We start from the raw sequence: 19,615 nt of genomic DNA, 5'->3' as shown, positions 1-19,615 counted from the left end.
AAATCTATTTCTATATGATCACACAAACATTATCTTCAGCATATAAATGTTTTAGATTCCTTAATCTTTGATTAGCTGCATTGCTGTGAATGATTGAGTGGCTTTGCCTGTCATTTGTTGAAATACCAAAGATACTTCCTACTTTTTCTGCTATCGAAGTAGCTTTATAAATACCTGAAATTTCTCTTTTAAAAAAGAGTATTCTTAGATTCTCTTTTAAGAGTTTTGAAATTTTTCTTATCACTACAGAGGAAAGAAATCCAAGTAAATCAAAAGGAACAGAAACTAGAAATACATAGGCATACTTGTGGCTGGAGTTATTCCACTACTCGTACATTATGTGGTTTACCTCAACATGTGGAAAAATACAGTAAGTCCTTCATTGTGCAGGGTGTAGTTACAGTATCATGTAACTTAGGCAGCTTATTCTTTCCTGCTATTTTATGATAAACACAAAATATGCTGTAATCTTTTCTGAATAATTAATATCTATTTGCTTAAAAGAATATTTTTTAACCCACTAAAGCTCTTTTTTTAAAAAAAATTATTTTTCTGCCTTCTTACCTCAACCAAAAAACTTTCCAACCCCACATACATGAAAAAATGCCTTTAGGCTTATTGAAGTCATTTATTTATGGGAGTATACAGAGTAAGTCAGACCTGTCCATCAGGAAAGACAAAAAGAAAAAAATCTGAGGTATTACTATACCAGGTTTGCTTACAAGAGAAAATGTTCAACTTTTCTACTCTAGATAACTCACTGTCTGTACTATTATTGAGGAGGAGAAATTAATGTGTATGGTGTATCCGGAGTTTACACCCTACATATTATGTTCCTCAGTATAAAATATTTTTTTAAAATGGTTCCCAGAAATCAAAACTAAATAATTTTGATTTAATTTCTGACACTTTCAATGGTCCCTTGTCAATTTTACTAATAAGCAAAAGAAACATTTCGTTTTGTATTCAGTCCTGAGAACATAGAAGGTCTTAAACATCTACTTGCTTATTTTTTCTTTGGGAATCTTAATATTTCATAGGGGCTTAATATTTGTAATACTCTTGGTTTAGATATGCTAATCTAAATGTTAAATTAAGATGATTTCAAAAATACAGGCTGAAATCTTTTCTTCAACATTTCACAGTTCTTTTTATGTATCATTTCTAAACAATTGTTTTATATAAAAATGTGTTGGATGTTAAATCATATAATTATGATTCATGTTATGGTATACTTTAATTTTGTTTTTATTTGTACATTTAATCCTGCAAGTCAACAAAAATCAAAAATACTCAACAATACCATTCTATTTTAAAGTTAAAAATAAATAGCTATTGACTCTTATGACCATCTATAATCTCTTGAAATGTTTTTAGAAATGAACATCCAGTTGGTTGGTGTGCTATTGGCCATCACCAGTGATTTTTATTCTCATTATTTATGCACTTGCTTTTCTTATTATAACCTTTGTCTATCACAGACTCTTTAGAGAAGTTACCAATTTTTTTCTTATTTCCACCTTCTTTAATTCACAATGTAATTTTTCTACCAGAGGAAACTTATTTTCCTTTTTTTTTTAAACTTTTCATTATATAAAGTCCTGTTAAAACTTTGTTTCCTGGCCAGGTACAGTGGCTCATGCCTGTAATCTCAACACTTTGGGAGGCCAAGGCAGGAGGATAGCTTGAGCCCAGGGTTTGAGATCAACATAGCAAAACCCCATTTCTAAAAAAAAAAAAGCTGCGTGTGGTGGTACACATCTGTGTTCCCAACCACTCAGGAGGCTGAGATGGAAGGATCACTTGAGCCTAGGAGGCAGAGGCTGCAGTGAGCTGAGATTTAGCCACTGCACTCCAGTCTGGGTGACAGATTGAGACCCTGTCTCAAAACAAACAACAAACAAAATTTCATTTCCTGTAGGCAACTATCATAATCCTGACTGCAGAGCACCTATTTGAAACTTATTTGAATTATATCTTACATTGTATTTATTTGACCTTGTTCATCTGTCCAGTTTTCTTCTTGAGTTTATTCAGTTACCTAAATAAACTGAAAATTACTTGTAGAAAGAAATCACATTTCATAATTTGCTTATAATTCCCCTCAGGCCTTCTGCATTTTTTGCATATTGAACATTACATAATTTAATGAATGGATCATTGGAAAATCTCTCATTATGTACACAATTATAGATGCAATACATTTTCATAAGTTATATAATTGCTTTATTTAGTGTTACAGTTAAAGCTAAAGATTGAGGCCTATGTGTGCTAATCTATTCTTGATGCAATGGTTTATTAAAATGCCCTTTTAAATTATTGTAGGTTTTTGCATTGAAATTGGTTTGTCCTTGCTTAACAGATTCAATCATTAAGAATAGTAAAGAGTTTCTCTCACTGAAATCATTAATACATTTACTTATACAGAGATAGATGGATAGCTGCTGGCACATACTACAAGCTTATGAATAACACAGTTAGTTACGTCACATTGACTCATTTCAGAAATGTCGTTGTAAGTCACAAAATATTTTGTGAAATGATTATAGTATACTTTCGGCTACAACATTGAGTCTATTATACCTGAGAGGAAATTAGACTCTGTGGGGGGAAAAGGATGGAAAAATTTCCAAAATCAAATTTTTAACACGAGGGTTGCTGTGAGCACTACCCCAGGGGGTGCTGTTTGTGGCATGGTCTGTGGAGTTAAACAGTGTAGGCTATGTGGTTTTATATGGCAGCCCTGCAGAAACCAGAGTATACAAAAGGTATCGTAAAATTTTGAACTTTAGTGCCACTCCTCAGGTAAGTCGTCTTCAAACTCTTATGGATGTTTAGTCAATCTATTGTAATCCATGATGTTAGAATGTACAGCGGTTCTTACCAATCATGTTATTTGATAGAAAAGAAAAAGAAAATATATCAATGAGAAGTAAATTATATATTTAAAATACATATACATAGAATTAAGAAATAAAGCACAAAATATATGACAAGCATCTAAATATTAAGTACTTTTCATAGTCTAAATTTTCTACTACTATACTGTAACTAATAGAGGAGACCACCCCTCATATTGTCTTATGCCCAATTTCTGCCTCTAAAGAAAAAAAGAAGTAAAAACTAAAAGGCAGAAATGAAACCCACAGGCAGACAGCCTGGCGCTACACCCTGGGCCTAGTAGTTAAAGATGGACCCCTGACCTAATGGGTTATGTTATCTATAGATTACAGACATTGTGTGGAAAAGCACTGTGAAAATCCTTGTCCTTTTCTGTTCCGTTCTAATTACCAGTGCAGATGCATGTAGCCCCCAGTCACATACCGTCTGCTTGCTCAATTGATCACAACCCTCTCACACGGACTCCCTTAGAGTTGTAAGCCCTTAAAAGGGACAGGAATTGCTTACTGGGGAGCTCATTTTTTGGAGACCTGAGTCTGCCGATGCTCCCAGCTGAATAAAGCCCTTTCCTTCTACAATTTGGTGTCTCAGGGGTTCTTGTCTGTGGCTTGTCCTGCTACATAACCATTAAAATTGTGTCTTGCTTATACGAGGATTGCATGTCAAAATAAGAAAACATTTTGTAGTGATATTTCAGTCTCCAAATAAGACCATCATTTATGGAAGTTAAAATTAATTACTTCTGCTAAATTAATACAGGTTTGAGCTTTTATATTAAGTATATGTTCCAGGTTTTTTTATGTAACGGTATCTTTTAGACATTATTCAACCACATAAAACATTGAAAATCAAGATTTATAACCTAACATTATTTTTTAAAATGCTTTCTAACATAAATCCTTTTTGTAATTTATGTATGTAATTAGAGGCACAGGGAAATAAACATAATATCTACTTCATCAACATCTTACTTGGTTAAATGCAAATGAAGGAGTAGATTGTATATGTTTCTATAATATAACCTCTCTGTATTTATTTATTTATTTACTTTTTTTTTTTTTTTGAGACAGAGTCTCGCTCTGTCACCCAGGCTGGACTGCAGTGGCACGATCTCAGCTCACTGCAAGCTCCACCTCCCGAGTTCATGCCATTCCCCTGCCTCAGCCTCCCAAGTAGCTGGGACTACAGGAACCCGCCTCCACGCCTGGCTAATTTTTTGTATTTTTAGTAGAGATGGGGTTTCACTGTGTTAGCCAGGATGGTCTCGATCTCCTGATTGTGATTCAGCTGCCTTGGCCTCCCAAAGTGCTGGGATGACAGGCATGAGCCACCGTGCCCGGCCCCTCTATGTATTTAAAAAGCTACATGGAAAATGCAGCTAGTGATGCTATAGTCTGAATGTTTGTGTCCCCCTGAAAATTCACATGTTAATACCTAATCTGCAATGCAATGGTATTAAGAGCTGAGGTTTTTAAGAGGCAATTTGGTCATGAGAACAGAATCCATATGAATGGAATTAGTGCCTTTATGAAAGAGCTCTGAGGAAATTTGTTTGCCCTTTCAACATGTGAGTACTTAGAAGGTGTCATCTATGAACCACATAGTGAGGGCTCACCAACTGCCAAATCTGCTGATGCCTTGATCTTGGACCTCCCAGACTCCAGAACTGTTAAGCAATACATTTTTGTCATTTATAAGCCACCCAGTTTAAGGTATTCGGTTATAGCAGCCCAAACAGACTGAGACACGTGGGAAAAGAGGGTGCATAGGTATACACACTCACTGTGATAGTTAATTTTATATGTCAGTTTAATTGGGCTAAGAGATGCCCAGATAGTTGGTAAAACATTATTTCTGGGTGTGTCTCTGAGGGTGTGTCTGGAGGAGATTAGCATTTTAATGGGTGAACCAAGTAATGCAGATGGCCCTCCCTAATGTGGATGGGCATCACTCAAGCCACTAGGGCTTGCAAAAAACAAAAAGGCAGAGAAAGGGCAAATTTGCTCTCTTTTCAAGCTGGAAATATCCATCTTCTCCTGCCCTCAGACATTGACACTCCTGGTTCTCATGCCTTCAGACTCAGATGGAATTACTCCAACTTTCTTGGTTCTCCAGCTTGCAGATAGCAGAACATGGAACTTCTTGGTCTCTATAATAGTGTAAGCTAATTTCCATAATTAATATATATTAATTTATATGGGACACACTGTCCCTTTTATAACAGTATTATAAATAATAATAGATCTTATTTATTAGTAAGAGGTACAATTATATCTCTACTGGTTCAGTTCTGTTTCTCTGAAGAATCCTGACTAATCTACCCACTTTAGACCAGTTTAATGGGCCAATTTAATTAGTCAAGAATAGAAGACATATACTGTCTGTATAATTGCAGCTAGAGGTTAACTTAAGCCATCTAGGAAAACATCTCTCAGGATCTGACAAGCTCAATAGCTCTTCTGCCTTTGCTCTTTTATACTTGGAGCTTACATTTCCATTCTGGAAGAACTAAAGTTACAATTTAAGAAAATATTACCTAGGCCACAGTCTCCTAGCGGGAGAAATGACAGTTATCTGTGAGGCATACCCAAATAACATCTCCGCCTCCAGGTTTCTAGCATTCTGAAAAGCTCGCTTTCCTGCATTCCCCCACCATCCCCACACTTGTGCATGGGTGATTCACACAGTGTTTAGTTCAAGGACCATCATCACAACTCTACTTACTGAAATACAAGATTTGATACAGAGAAAAATAACACCTTTTTTATTAGAAATTAACAAGACTATTTTACCATTCATATTCTTAAATATGTGGCTTTGAGAATCTTTCCAAATCCACAAGAGAGTCAGATGTTGCTGTAATCCCTCATTCTCATTCTCTCCTGGTTTCTGATGTGTGTCCTCAGTTGGGAAAGATGCCGTCACGGCCTTTGGTAGCTGCACTCAGATTAGGGATTTCTCCATGATAACAGCGTGTTCTGTGCTCAGGATTCAGTTGTGTAGGAAATGTTGCAATGCAGAGATTCCATAGCAGTTCCTAGAGATGAGAATTTTCTGCATGTAAAGTGACACAGAAATTATGACACTATCAGAATGTGTATTTGTCTCAAAGAGTATCAGATGAAGCTTTGTGAGCTGCTCTGATTTTGCTAAGTAATGAGGGAAATTTCAAAAGGAGTTAGCTACATTCCCATCCTCATGCAGTTTATAGTCTAGTGAGGTTAATAAGGAGCCACCTGAGACCATATTTGTTCGTCAGGTACTTAATTGCATTGGACAATTTATTAGTGCATAACGCAATTTGAGTTCTGAGAAATAAACCATCATCAAATCCAAAATAACACAGAAAGACCTTCTAAGAATAGCACAGCTATGACATTTACTAAGAGTTTGGGAATTCAGCCAATCCAAAATTCCTAAGAGATTGTTATGCTTTTTGATTATGAGAAAATTGTGCTAATATTTAAAATTTCTGCTTACTAGTGAGCATAAAACTCCTAACAACTAAATAGGAAGTAGAGGCTGTCAGAGAGAGATGTGCGTATGGATAAATGTCACAGTTATACATTGATATTTTTGCAGCCTATGTTGATGTGTGTGTGTATCCATACTTCCATCAAAAAAAAAAAAAAAAAAAAAAAAAAAAAAAACCAAAAGGGCAACATATGGTTACTTTTTTCTCCCCCGAAAAAATTCAACATACTCTGATTTAGCCTTCCTGTGAAGAAGTTTTTGGATTGGGTGGAATGATGAGGTTGGTAGTAGAATTGCTCTTTCCCCTACCCCATTCTGTCTTTTCCTGACCTCTCTCCCTCTATTAATTCCTCCACCCCATTCCTCTTCTATGACAAACTAACTGGGAATTTGCAAACACAGATTTTCTAAAAGGATATCTACTTAAAAGTCTTGGCTGCTGGTGGTCAAACTAGCAGAAAATTCAGGAAATGTGTAATTTGTAAATATGTAAAAATGATTTGGAGTCATTAAAGTACTGCAGAGAAGATTGATTTTTACTTCTTTGGTGAATGTAAGAATAGCCATAGAAGTGGTAATAAATAATAGACTTGACTGGTTGTTGATGACCTGTTTAACTGGAAAAGCTATTGGACTACATGCAGGTAAGATGTGAATAACGAGATGGGTGAGGGAAACACTGAAAATGAGAGATTTGGTGACAGAATGAATGAGAGAGGATGAGTGGGGGAATAAACTAAAATTCACATCTACACCAAAAGCACTCTGATATTTTGTGAAAATTTTCCTATAATTTTCAGGTGATTTCTACAAATGTCAGAAATACCATTGCTCATCCATTAGACTGATACAGACAACTGAAAAATAGAATGCCTACATGAAATTCTGACTATATCTTTACTAAACATTTAGAAATCATAACATACATGTTGAAAAAAAGTTCAGGAAAAAATACACGTTGAATTCTTAGACTTACAAGTCTGTGTACCTACTTTAAAATCATTTTAAAAGAGGAAAATAGTTACGATGTGGCTACCATCAGTAAACCAGAAACCTAATATTTCCTACGTGTCTTTCTCTTCTTGTTTTCTCTTGCTTGCTATCTGTTTTGTTCACTAGCATCTCTGCCATATAATAGTAGAAAGGAGAAAAAAGTCATTTTTGGCTATTAATGAACAGGCTTAATATTTGATTAGGAAGAGGTTTGAATGAAATTAGGGATTTCAGTAATTCATGCCACCCTTGATTTTTGATTCCAGGGAAAATGAGAATTGGTGAGCTCTATACCAAATAGATGGATTATATTTTTATTAAGTAAGCACTCTAATGTTCTAAATTTATCTTACCACAAATAGTTTAAAAAGAATCCACATATTTAGTGCCTTATTTCATACTGTAAAAATATGAAAAGTGCATAGATTAACCTATTATTCCACATACAACACAAGCATAATTCTGGCATCATAATCCTTTTAGAATATTTATAAATCTGAAAGTAGGTGAAGGTATCACGTCAACAAAAAAAAAGAGCTCATGTATTTATTTCATACAAGTGGACACAGCATCTCAGTTCTCAAGCATGAATCAGTTTTATAGCTGGAAAGAACCTAAACAGTTTCAACCCCTCCTCTGCATAATTATTTGGTTATTCATAATATTTGGCAATCCAGAGTTCTTCAGGCAATTTTTCATTCTGTTCAATGTCAGTAACAGAGACAAAAATTAACTCAGTTCAGTCTAATTAAATAGACAGCATCTGTGTGTCCTCCATGGTCTCTGTTTCTGGGGAGCAGTCCTTATTTTTTCTTGTTATTGATCAGGTGCCTTCACTGGGTCCAACAGCTGGGTGCCAGGGACATCATCTCCTTTATCTGTGCTCTTGTGGTAGCAGTTTCCTGCTCCTGCCAAAATCTAAGTCAACTCACTTTCTGTTGTTTGTCTTTTCAGCTTCTCTAGGACCTTTGCAAGTAGTTCCCTGTATTAAATTCTCTGTTTCCAACTGAACCCTGACTGATGCATTTGGGGATAATAATAACTTTGGTTATTGACAGGTGATAGCAACGAACACTGGGATCCTAGGAAATACCCAGGTGGAGCTGGATACAGTATTTCTTGTGTGTTTATTTGCTGTTAATTTTCAATCCAGTTTAGACATACAATACAATACAATACAATACAATACAATACAATACAAGTCCCAGCAATGTCAAATTGCTATAAAAGCTTACAAACACAGGCTTGGTGCCCTTTCTTCTTCCTTCCTTCCTTCCTTCCTCCCTTCCTTCCTCCCTCCCTCCCTCCCTCCCTGCCTTCCTTCCTTCCTTGAGTCTCTTTCCGTCACCCAGGCTGGAGTGCATTGGTGCAATCTCAGCTCACTACAGCCTCCGCCTCCCTTGACTTCAAACAATTTTCCTGCCTCAACCTCCCAAGTTACTGAGATCACAGGTGCACACCACCATGCCTGGGTAATTTTTGCAATTTTAGTAGATGCGGCATTTCACCATGTTAGCCAGGCTGTTCTCAAACTCCTGACCTCAGGTGATCCACCTGCCTTGGCCTCCCAAAGTGCTGGGATTATAGACATGAGTCACCATGCCCAGTATTGGCTTTCACTTTCTAAATTCATCTTGTACTAGAGTAGCCACACACAATTCACGGACCACTGCTGTTGGTGCACACACAGCTCTTTGAGTAGCACTAGCTTAGTAGAGAGCTAGAAAAGAAAACTGCTCTGCAGATTAGAAAAAGATGTGGAAGTTAAACATAAGATTCTGGAGTCACTGGCAAGTCAGTAGTAGTTGAAAACATGGAATTGGAAAACCAAAAAACCAATAAGGAGAGGAAATGGACAGACAGAAGCAGGCTAAGGGCAGAGGGTCAGCAAACACCACACTTTGGCCAATGGCAAGTAGGTACTCTGCAGAAGCAAGGACTAAAGGTGAGAACTGAGATGACATAGGGAGAAGAGAAGCACAGCTGCCCAGCATGGCATTGCAGTGCCTTGCAGGTGGTCTGCTGGCCTTGCATGCCTCAGAGAGGCACTCAGTTCAGTACGCCCTGGTGATTAAGGCCGGCACAGAAACGTATTACCTGTTTTAGAAAGAATTTCATCAAAACAGTTAACTTAAAAGCATTGCAGTAATTTACTTGGAAAATTCACTCATGAAGAACACTGCCTTAATTGATGATGATACTGATAAATCTGAGCAGCATCCGAGTCATCGGATAGAACTTTCTATGGTGATGGAAGCACTTATCTGTGTAGCCCAACAGGGCAGCCATCAGCTGCCTGTGGCTACAGAGCACTTGAAAAGTAGCCAGTGTAGCTGAGAAACTTGTTCACATTTACAATACAAAGTTTTTAATTCAATGAATTTAATTTAAATGTAATGAGGCCGGATGTGGTTGCTCACTCCTGTAATCCCAGCAGTTTGGGAGGCCAAGGCAGGTGGATCGTCTAGTTTGAAACCAGCCTGGACAACATGGTGAAACCTCGTCTCTACTAAAAAAAAAAAAAAACTTTGCTGGGCATGGTGACACATGCCTGTAATCCCAGCTACTTGGGAGGCTGAGGCAGGAGAATCTCTTGAACCCAGAAGGTGGAGGTTGCAGTGAGGTGAGATCGTGCCATTGCACTCCAGCCTGGGCGACAAGAGCGAAACTCCATCTTAAATATATATATATATAATTAATTGATTGATTTAATTTAATGAATGTAAATTCCACAAAATTTTAATTTCAATAGCCTCATGTGACTACTGACTCTCTTACTGCATAGGTAATATGTGAGATTCATTGGCAAGTTTGGCTTATAGTAAAGATATATAGGCTTTGGGGTCCCATGGACCAGTCTTTAAGTCCTCTAATCACTAACTCTGTGATCTTGGATTTGTCTCTTTCCCGGGCATGAACTTCTTTGTTCATAAAATGAGAATCAATAATATTTATGTTTAGGGCCGTTGTGACCACTGAAAATGAAACACGTAAACTGCTAGAACAGAATTTCAATAAATGGTAGTTATTAGTATTAAATGATGGAGGTCAGTATTCAAGAACATACTTTGATTGTTTTGATCTTCTGGTCGCCAGCCTGAACATGCACTATGCTGAGAAACAAGCAGCATGAGGGAACCTCCGGGGGCTGTTGCCCAGGATGGAGTGGAGTGGTCTCTTAGTCCAGCAACTGACAATGCTTTTCTATTTAGTGGCTCTCTTATCTCAGCTTTGCTGTGAGCTGTCTTTTTTCAGTGTGATTTCTTCTAGCAAATCCTCCAGCTCCTCATAAGGTGCATTCCTCGCTGCTTTTTTCTAGTTCCTCAGAAGAACTATGGTTGTTAAGGGGAAAAGACAAATTGAGCTTGTTCAATTAATAACTTTAATTTTACATACAATTCTAAGTCAATGGAGTCTGATCTGAGGGCTGAGGGTTTCTCAAGTCTTTTCCTGTGGAATTAAGAGCACAGATTCACCTTTACCTTAGACTTATTTACCTTAGCCCTGCCAGATCGCTACAATCTCTTGGGCAGATCTTTAAAAAAAAAAAAAAAACACAGGCCTAGCCCTAGATCACTACAATCTCTTGGGCAGATCTTTTGAAAAAACAACACAGGCCTATCCGTTCTCCCTCAACCTAGAGACCCGGCATTAGCTGGCAGTACTGCAGGTGATTCTGTTTCGTGGTCTGAAAACCGCTGATGTATGCCAGGATTTCAGGGGGAGCTCTGGACAGACAGGGTGGTCTGACTGAGCCTGGGTTAACTGAGGGACTGCTGTACCACTCTTAGGCAAGAAAATGGGTACAGGTATCCCACTGATCCAATACAGGCATGCTGGATATTTGATTGAAATTTTCCCTGGCATAGCCAATCATTGGAACAATGACTGGATTCCAGAACTCTTATCTTATTTTATTTTTTTACTTTTCCTCCGAAGCTGCTTTGGTCGTCTTGTTTTCAGAGATGGTTTACTTCCTTGTGCTCTCATTTTGTGAGGCTTGCATCTGTTTATATTATTATTCAGCTTACGGGCTTTTATATATTTAAAGTTTCACTAGTTGTTGACACAACTTAGGTACGTACCCTTCTGGAGAAAGACTAGTGAAAACTCTGAGCTCATGTCTTTTCAAGCTCTCATTTTCCCGTAGGAAACCATTTTGGCAGTCAGAGGATTATGGCTAATAACTGCATGTCCCTAGGCTCCCTGCCTTGCTAGGAATAGTTCCACTGTCCAGAGTCACCTGTGAGTAATGGTTAAATTGCATACTGATTCGTGTATGGATGCTTGTTTGGGTACTAGTCAAATATTGTTACATACTTTTGGAGACAGAAATCTCTGTGAAACAAAAGAATTCCAAGCCTAGGATAATGGCCCACTTCTGAAGAATAAACAACACAATAAAATTCCAGTACGAACAACTAATTTCAACATTCTCTGAAAATCTGTAGCAGTCCTTAACATTTTCAGTCCCCAAAACAAGAAAACTATGTCCTAAATCAGCAAACATTAGGGTTTATGAGAGCAGTTTTATTGGCATAATTGATAAGACAATATTTACTGAAATATTCCAGCATAGATGTTTTATTGTGTTCTCTCTGGCTCTTTGACCACATCTTTTATTGGTTTTTGGTTTTGGTGAGGATACTTTGGGGCTACTAAATCTACACTGGGTGATAGTAAAACCCTAAATGAGAACCTTAATAATAAGAGTTAGGGCTTCCTACTAAGTGAACTCCTTGTCATATACTTTATTATCAAGAAGTAGTTTAGGCAATAGAAAAGCTAAAACTTGGCTGGCTCACGTCTGTAATCCCAGCACTTTGGGCTGCTGAGGCCTGTGGATCACCTGAGGTCAGGAGTTCCAGGCTAGCCTGGCCAACACGGCGAAACCCCGTCTCTATTAAAAATACAAAAATTAGTCGGGCGTGGTGACCCGTGCCTGTAATCTCAGCTACTTGGGAAGCTGAGGCAGGAGAACTGCTGAACCCAGGAGGTGAAGGTTGCAGTGAGTAGAGATCGTGCCACTGCACTCCAGCCTGGGTGACAGAGTGAGACTCTGTCATCAGAAAAAAAAAAAAAAAAAAAGCTAAAACTCATTGGTTACATTCCTGATTTTCAAAGCATGGATCATAGTGGCATCTTTTATGACTTTAAAAGTGAGACTTCTGGAAAGAAACTTAACTCAAAATGGCATAAGCAGGAAAGACAATTTATTGGTGCATTACTTCAGAAGTTCAGGATTTGACTGGTTTTAGAGGTGGCTGTCTTCAGATCGTCATTGGTGTCATCAGGGCTCTTTTCTGTCTCCATTGCTGTTTGGCTTTTTTCTGGTTTTGTTTTGTTCTCTAGTAAGTTGACTCCAGCTGCTGCACGTGTATATGATACGGTCTCAGGAGCTGCCCTGTCAGTGAGGGAAAGGACCCTCCTCCTGTGTTCCCAGAGGATATTCTAATTGGCTGTCCTGGGTCATATCCCTCACAATGTCAGGAAGGTCTGTGGGCAGGTCACACCCAGTGGGAGGGGGAAATTCCTAAAAGGAAGGGATTGGGGCAAAGAAGTGGGGGAAAAAGAAAACTATACCTGAGAGGGAGAGAAATTGGTTCCATTTGCTATGGGAATGATGAAAAATAATTTCTTTCTACTGTTATGTGACTTTTGGAGTTAATGGAGACCACAGCGTAATCTGTGATCATAAGGAATGTATTAGTATGCCAAAGGAAAGTTCCATTTAAATCCCAGTATCATGTCACTTTCTTAAAATGGTAGTCTTTTAATTAGCAAAAAAAAAAAAAAAAAAAAATTATTATAAAGTCTGAGTTTTATTTAGTTGGCAACTTCTTAACTATTATGAAACAATAGATTCATTGAATTGAAGCACAATTCAAATATAAAACGATCTTTCTGAGAAAATGCGATGAGTGAACTTGTATTTTCAATGTAGTAGAGATTAAAAAGAAATCGTTGAATCCTTGCTAAATATTTTCTAGAAGAAACAATTATTTTGTGAGTCTGTATTCCATTCAAATTCATTTTGATAAAGATAGATTTTATCTTTTAGACTTCCCAATAGCAAAATTAAATTACAATGTGTTTAGTCTTCCTAAAACAACCCCTCTCATGAAACAACCAAGTTATTAAGCAAATCTAAGCAGAAAGCATTCTTAAATAATATATTAGGCGATTTATAATGATGCACCCCAAAACATTTCATTTTAAAACATCAGCTGGCCCACATTTCAGAGGTAAGTACATCATGCTTGATATTTTTCGTTATTTTTTACTATTTTCTCCAAACTTTTTTTGAAGTCTTAAAAATGCCTTCAGAAATTAAGCTAGACCGCTCCATCTGAGTATATGAAAGTTAGTCAAGAGAAAATGTCAAGCACCAAGACGTTTGGGTGTATTGACTACTAGGTGGGGTTATCTTATTCAGGATACAGGCTCTAAGTCTACAGAGCTGAGCTATCTGCACTGGGGTGGCAGTCCGAGATCCAGCGGTATCACCGGGTGGGAGCAGGGTGGGGGTGCTTGTGTGCGGATATAGGTGGGGGTGGGGGAGGGGGAGGAAATGGGGGCGCCGACTGAGTGCAGTGGGGGTGGGTCAGGGGTGGGGTGGACATCAGTAGCGGGGTGGAGATGTTGGGAGAGAGGCAGAGCTTGGAGCGGAGGTGCGAGAGGGGTGGGAACCCGGAAGGTGGGGTGGGGGCGAGATGGAGGAGGGGCGGGGCGCACGAGGGGCGTGTACACTGGCTCAGGGACACGCGCTCTCGGCCACAGCAACTGGCTCCAAGTTCCCTCCCTCGCTCTCCGGCGAAGCCTGCCTGAGCCCTCCCACTCGGTGCAGACCGAACCATCGCGGCCGCCGCCAGCCGGGCCCTCCGCGGCCGCGCGTCCTGGGCCCGTTCCGCCAGCCCCGTCTGCTCTCTACCAGCGGCCCCGCGACGGTGACCGTGAGGACTCGGCAGCCCCTACAGCCCGCTCTCGGCCCTCCGTCCCTCGCGGGCCCCGACTCTCCCTCCTCGCAGTCTCCGGGAGCCTGGCGCCCGGCTCGGGCCGCACCGCCAGGGACTGGGGTGCGCGGCCCAGGTAAGACTGGGCCGTGGGGGCCGGGAGAGAGACTGCTGGGCTGGGGTTGAGATTCGGGTTCAGTGGTCGCGCCGCGCCCCGACTGCGGACAATGCGAGAGCTGAGCGCGGCTGGGCGGCGCGGAGCTAAGCCGGCTTTGCGCCTGCAGCTTCCTCACCCGGCCCGGGTCTCCATTCAGCCCGGCCTCACTGGCCCAGGCGGACCCCGGCCGGCTTTCTGGGCCGCCGGGGGAGGCGCAGCGCCGCTGCCTACCGCGTGCCCCCTCTGCGCTCGACTTGGCTGCAAGTCCTGGGCTCGGCTAGGAGGCCGGGCGCGGGGCCGGGGCTGGAGCCGGGGTTGGAGCCAAGGCTGGGGGAAGCTGGCGGTGCTGCGGAGCGGAGGTGGGCTCCGAAAGCGCGTCTGCCGGTTGCTGCTGGAGGAGTGAGACTACGAGGGATGGGGACTCCTCTCGGCCACCGCTCCTTGAATGGTCTCTAATCTCAGTGTTAAATACTTTGAGAATGTCAATACCACCTAATCCTTGTCTGCTACAAATGTAGATTCTGAGGTTCCGAAAGTTTGCTTTTGGTTACCTCCTCCAGCTCGTCCCGCGGCCTCAATTGTCTCTATTTTCTTTGAAAGCATACAGATTTGAAATAGAATTAAATTCTCCTTGGCTCACTCGTGCCTCCATCACCCAGCGGAGCTCATAACTTGGCAACAAAGCCCATGCAGGCTGTGGGAAGCCGCGATGCCTGCTGCCCAGCCTGGTGCCCTCCTATTGTTTAGAGCTGGAGCTGTACATTGTACATGGCAGTGACAGGTCTCCCCTAAGCTGGCTCGTGGGGAAGGGGGAGATAACTTTGCAATGTGCTTAAATTTCTCTGGAAAGTGGAAAGAAAACACCTGGTGCCCGGCTTTTTAACCCTTTCAAGTTGTTATTTAGATTTATTCACACACACACACACACACACACACACACACACACACACACGTGGGCGCGCAGGCTTTCTTTCATGCCTAAAAAATAGGCAAACTTTGGGTTCTTCCTCACAGCCAACTTATCTCTTCTGCAAAATCTGGCACACATCTGTGACAATACTGCACTTCTGGCGTAACTGGTCTATTTCTCAAAAGGGAATATGATAGTAGAATAAGTATTTTTGCAGTGTGAATAGTAGGACTTCCATTTTCTTCGTTTCCTTTGTTAGTGAAGAAGGTATTTATTTAGTATTTCCCCCCCAACTTACACGTAGTCATTTGTGGGAAGATACTTGTATTAATTTCTTGTGCTCATTTTTGTAACGTCACAACCCCTGGTCATTCAGGTAAGCTATTTATTAAGCATAGTTATTCTAGAATAAGGGTGAGTTAATGGTAAACTAGAATCCTTCACTGATAACATCCCACTGGTTTACCCTACGGTATTTAATCTGTAGTATCACTATAGATTGTACACTGTAAAGTCACTAATTGAACAGAGAGGTGGTTGGTGCCTTGTCAGCCTGACATAAAGTGCTTAGAACAGTGCCTTGCATATAGTTCTAGGTGTCAGCTAATATTACTTTTATTTTTTCTTATCAAGCTATGTGTTTTTTTCTGTTTGGAAAATGGCTGTTTTGATTTTTAAAATTCTGATCTGTTAAATCGTGATCTATTTTAAGTCTGTGGTTTTAATTTTAGATCCGGGCTGAGGTTGGGTTGTTATTTTGCCTGTGACTGACAGGCTCCTCTGTGTATCCTTATGCATGGTAAGGGTTGATTTAATTCATCTTACATAGTGGATCTCTTAGGGCAAGACCACAGTCTTGAACCCAGTCATGCTCTGGTGCCTTTCATAAGGAGACCTGGTTGTCCTTAAGAGCCTAATTGTTTAAGGCCTCGACATTAGGGAAGACCTGGGTGCTGAACTCCATCCTTACCTCCCCTGCATTCCCTTGTTCTCTAGGTTTAGAATCCTACTTCCAATTCCCAGTGGAAAGAACCATTGGTACAGCAGAGTTAAGTAACTCTCACAGTGTTAAAAGATGATAAAAGATAAATATATCTACTGTATATACATCAAGCAGAGCAAGCAGGATTCATAGCCTAACAAGCTAAGAAAACTCACTTATTTAAAACTACTTATTTGCCATGTGTTAGTAACCAAAGATTGTGTTTGCTATTTAGATATTTTAAATGATTGTCAGGAGTTTACTCTCATTTCATGTTCTCCTTTCCCCTTTAACTTTGAAGTGACTTTTTAAAAATTATTATTCCTAAATAACTTACTTAGCTAAGCGAAGGAATGGTATTAACTCTTAGGGCACTGCAGAAGCAAAACTGCTGTAGGCACAGTGGCTTGGCAGTAGATGGTGCTGTAGACAAGGCTGGTGGAGGAGGCACATGTATGGTCTAGTAGAATCCCAGGGATTAATTTAGCAATCCCATTGTTGGCTGCCCCCAAAACATACTCTTACCAACCAGACACTATCCAACAATCTTTTTGGGAATACAGTTTGTTTTTAAATTTGTACTTTATATGTTCAACATTTGTAGACTGTTGACCATTTTTCTCTCTGAAAGCGATCGCATTTTAGGTGCTACACAAACATTACTTGTAAAAATATTATTAGGCAACTGTTCACTTTATTTTCCCATAGTAGAGTCAGATTGATCAGCTGAGCCTAGAGTATCTCCAACTAATCTGAACTTTTTTCATACTTAACTTTTTAGGAGAGAGAAACAAACGATCAGAAACCTACTTGCATCTTGAATTTATTTAAGAAAACAATTTCTTAGGGCCAATTCTCATTTACTTTGATTTGCATCATTCTTCTGCCTCCTGGTGTGATGCAGTGAGAATTGATATTCAGGATGAAGACTGAAGTGTTGCAAAGTCATGACTCATCCAAGAAAAATACATCCATTTTATTCAGTACAGACACCAAGCCTAGAAATCTAGTACACTCAGAAAAAGGATTTTCTGGTTCATAATAACAGTTATCTCTAAGGGCTGGCTCTGGGACCAGCAAAGTCCTCGATGGTTGATGTTGGGTGCGTTCTCTCCTCTAAGAGAGAGTAGGTGCTGTTATCCCTTTTCTATCATACAAGTGAAGGGAAGTGACTTGTCTGAGTCACATAGCTAATATGTGGCAAGGTGTGTGTGTGTGTCTCCAGACCCCATGAATCTTTCTGTCATACCAGGAGGAGTAACTTCTGCCTTGTACATTCAGTTGCTGGAGGTGTTTGTGTTCCATACTTACTTTTCAGGTTTGATGTCAACAAATCTCTTCTCTAGAACTCATTGACATACTTTGAATTTTGTGGTTAGCATTTGATTATCAAAGAGTCTAAAATGAGAAAAGGTACACCACTTTTAGTTTTCAGGGGAAACCTTTTAAGATTTCACAATACCTTGTTAAAGATCGCTTGTTTTAGGAAGGTTGAAGAGAGAGATGGCACATTTAACTTCTTTGAACTATGTAGACTCTGATAAAAATGTCTTAGATTTAGAAGTAATAAAGAATGTTGGGTCTGTTTTTGACTTTGTTGCTCAGGTGATCTGGGAGTACCACAGCTCCCCATATGCCCAGTGACTTTCTTTCCCTTGGGTTAAAGCAAGTTTATTCATTTTGATCACTTAAGTACATCAGAGGGGATTATGATGATTTTGGAAACATTGAATCAAATCCTCTTTCTGTATATTCATTTATTTTATTTTAGACTTTAGGCAGAGCCTAATCTGATTTTTTTAATGGTGATTTTTTTTTGTACTGAAAACATTATAGAAATATAAAAATGTAATATTTGGGAATTGTTCAGAAGAAAACACATATTATAGCCAAAGTGTTTATCAAGGAAGCTAAATGTAGCATTAACTCTAGACTTTGAAAGGATAAGTTATGGGATGATTTGTATGAAAAATTTTGGGGAATAATTGTAGGAAACTTAGTTTTTCATTTTTTGTGAATGTTAACATCCAAACGATTACAGATAATAAAGATATAAGACTTCTCCACTGTTCCAGAATTTCTTTTTCATCCTGTTTTAAAACAACCTTAGTTTGTTTCTGAATGATCCTTTTGTAATATAAAATTAATTTACTTAAATCATGTCTATGTCATTTTGACATCTGAAATTTCCTTACACTTATGGGAAGAACGGATTGAGTGAGATTTTTACGTTTTTCACATTTTACAGTTTGTCTCATGAGGAAACTCCCATAAGAAACTGGCATTCAAAGACATAAGCCTTGTTTTTTTTTTGTTGTTGTTGTTTTAAAGGAAAGTTTAGTAGGTGAAGCAAGTTACTTTCTTTGCTCAGTATGTTTGGTGACAAAAATAGTGAACATGTGGATGATTAAACAGTTTTAAACTGGCATTAAATCTGTGACTTTAAAATTGTAAACACTTTAGAGAGAAGTTCAAAAATGAATACCTAAGCAAAAGGAAACAGTATGTCATTTGGTAGACAGGTTTCTGGAAGAATTAGAAGAATTCTGTGGTATGTTTTATACATCAGGGCAAGATCAATGGGTTTTGAAATTGTCCAGTTCCAGATAAGGCTTTTAAAAATACAATTCACAGGCATATGGGAAATTTTTGAGTGGTTGTGTTGTAATGCAAAACATTTTTTTTTTCCTCACAGCCCCATTAGAAGTTTATTTCATCTTTTTAATTTTATTTTTTGGGAGGAATCACATATAGGCTTCAAAATGATCATTCTCACCAGTGATTTTTTTTTTTTGTCCCATTAACGGGAACTTAATATAAATAAAAAATAAGTAATTGTGCAAAAGAACATAGTTTACTAAGTTCCTCTACTATGATGATTTTGTTAAACAGATATTGATAGAGGACTTATTGTGTGCCAGGTACTTTGAATAAACACCAGTCAGGAAAGACAAGGTTCCTTCCTCTTTGAGGCTTTATTGTGTAAAGTGGGAAAATAGATAATAAATTAAGTGAATAAATGAAAAGTGAATTTAAGGCAGTAATAAGTGCAGTCAAGAATGGGGGCCACTTTTCCATCTGGGCTTGGTGGTCTGGGAGGGCTTCACTGAGGACTTTAGGGCTGACTTCAGTGAAAAGAAGGCAACCTCTGCAAGGTCTCTGGGCATTGAGGATGACCCATGCAAAGGCCCTGAGACAGGCAGAACCTGCCCTTATGAGGAACAAGAGATAGCAGCAAAGGAACC

The 19,615-nt window shown here is 39.3% G+C and overlaps 1 protein-coding gene across 3 annotated transcripts in view; it reads left to right on the top strand.

The window, feature by feature from the left end:
* Window positions 1-14,159: 14,159 nt before the first annotated feature.
* Window positions 14,160-19,615, top strand: part of FAM110B (family with sequence similarity 110 member B) — a 154,662-nt gene continuing 149,206 nt past the window's right edge. For 2 of the 3 annotated variants that reach the window (XM_050802281.1, XM_050802283.1), the window contains exon 1: window positions 14,199-14,457. The gene's annotated coding sequence lies outside the window, so the exon portion shown is untranslated. Of the gene's footprint in view, window positions 14,458-19,615 lie in introns of all 3 variants that reach the window. The other variant, XM_050802278.1, reaches the window with a different exon arrangement.

The sequence above is a fragment of the Macaca thibetana genome, chromosome 8 (genome assembly GCF_024542745.1).
Source record: "Macaca thibetana thibetana isolate TM-01 chromosome 8, ASM2454274v1, whole genome shotgun sequence".
Lineage (NCBI taxonomy): Eukaryota > Metazoa > Chordata > Mammalia > Primates > Cercopithecidae > Macaca > Macaca thibetana.
Note: the sequence above shows the minus strand (reverse complement) of the source record. Positions and strands in the feature narration are given on the sequence as shown.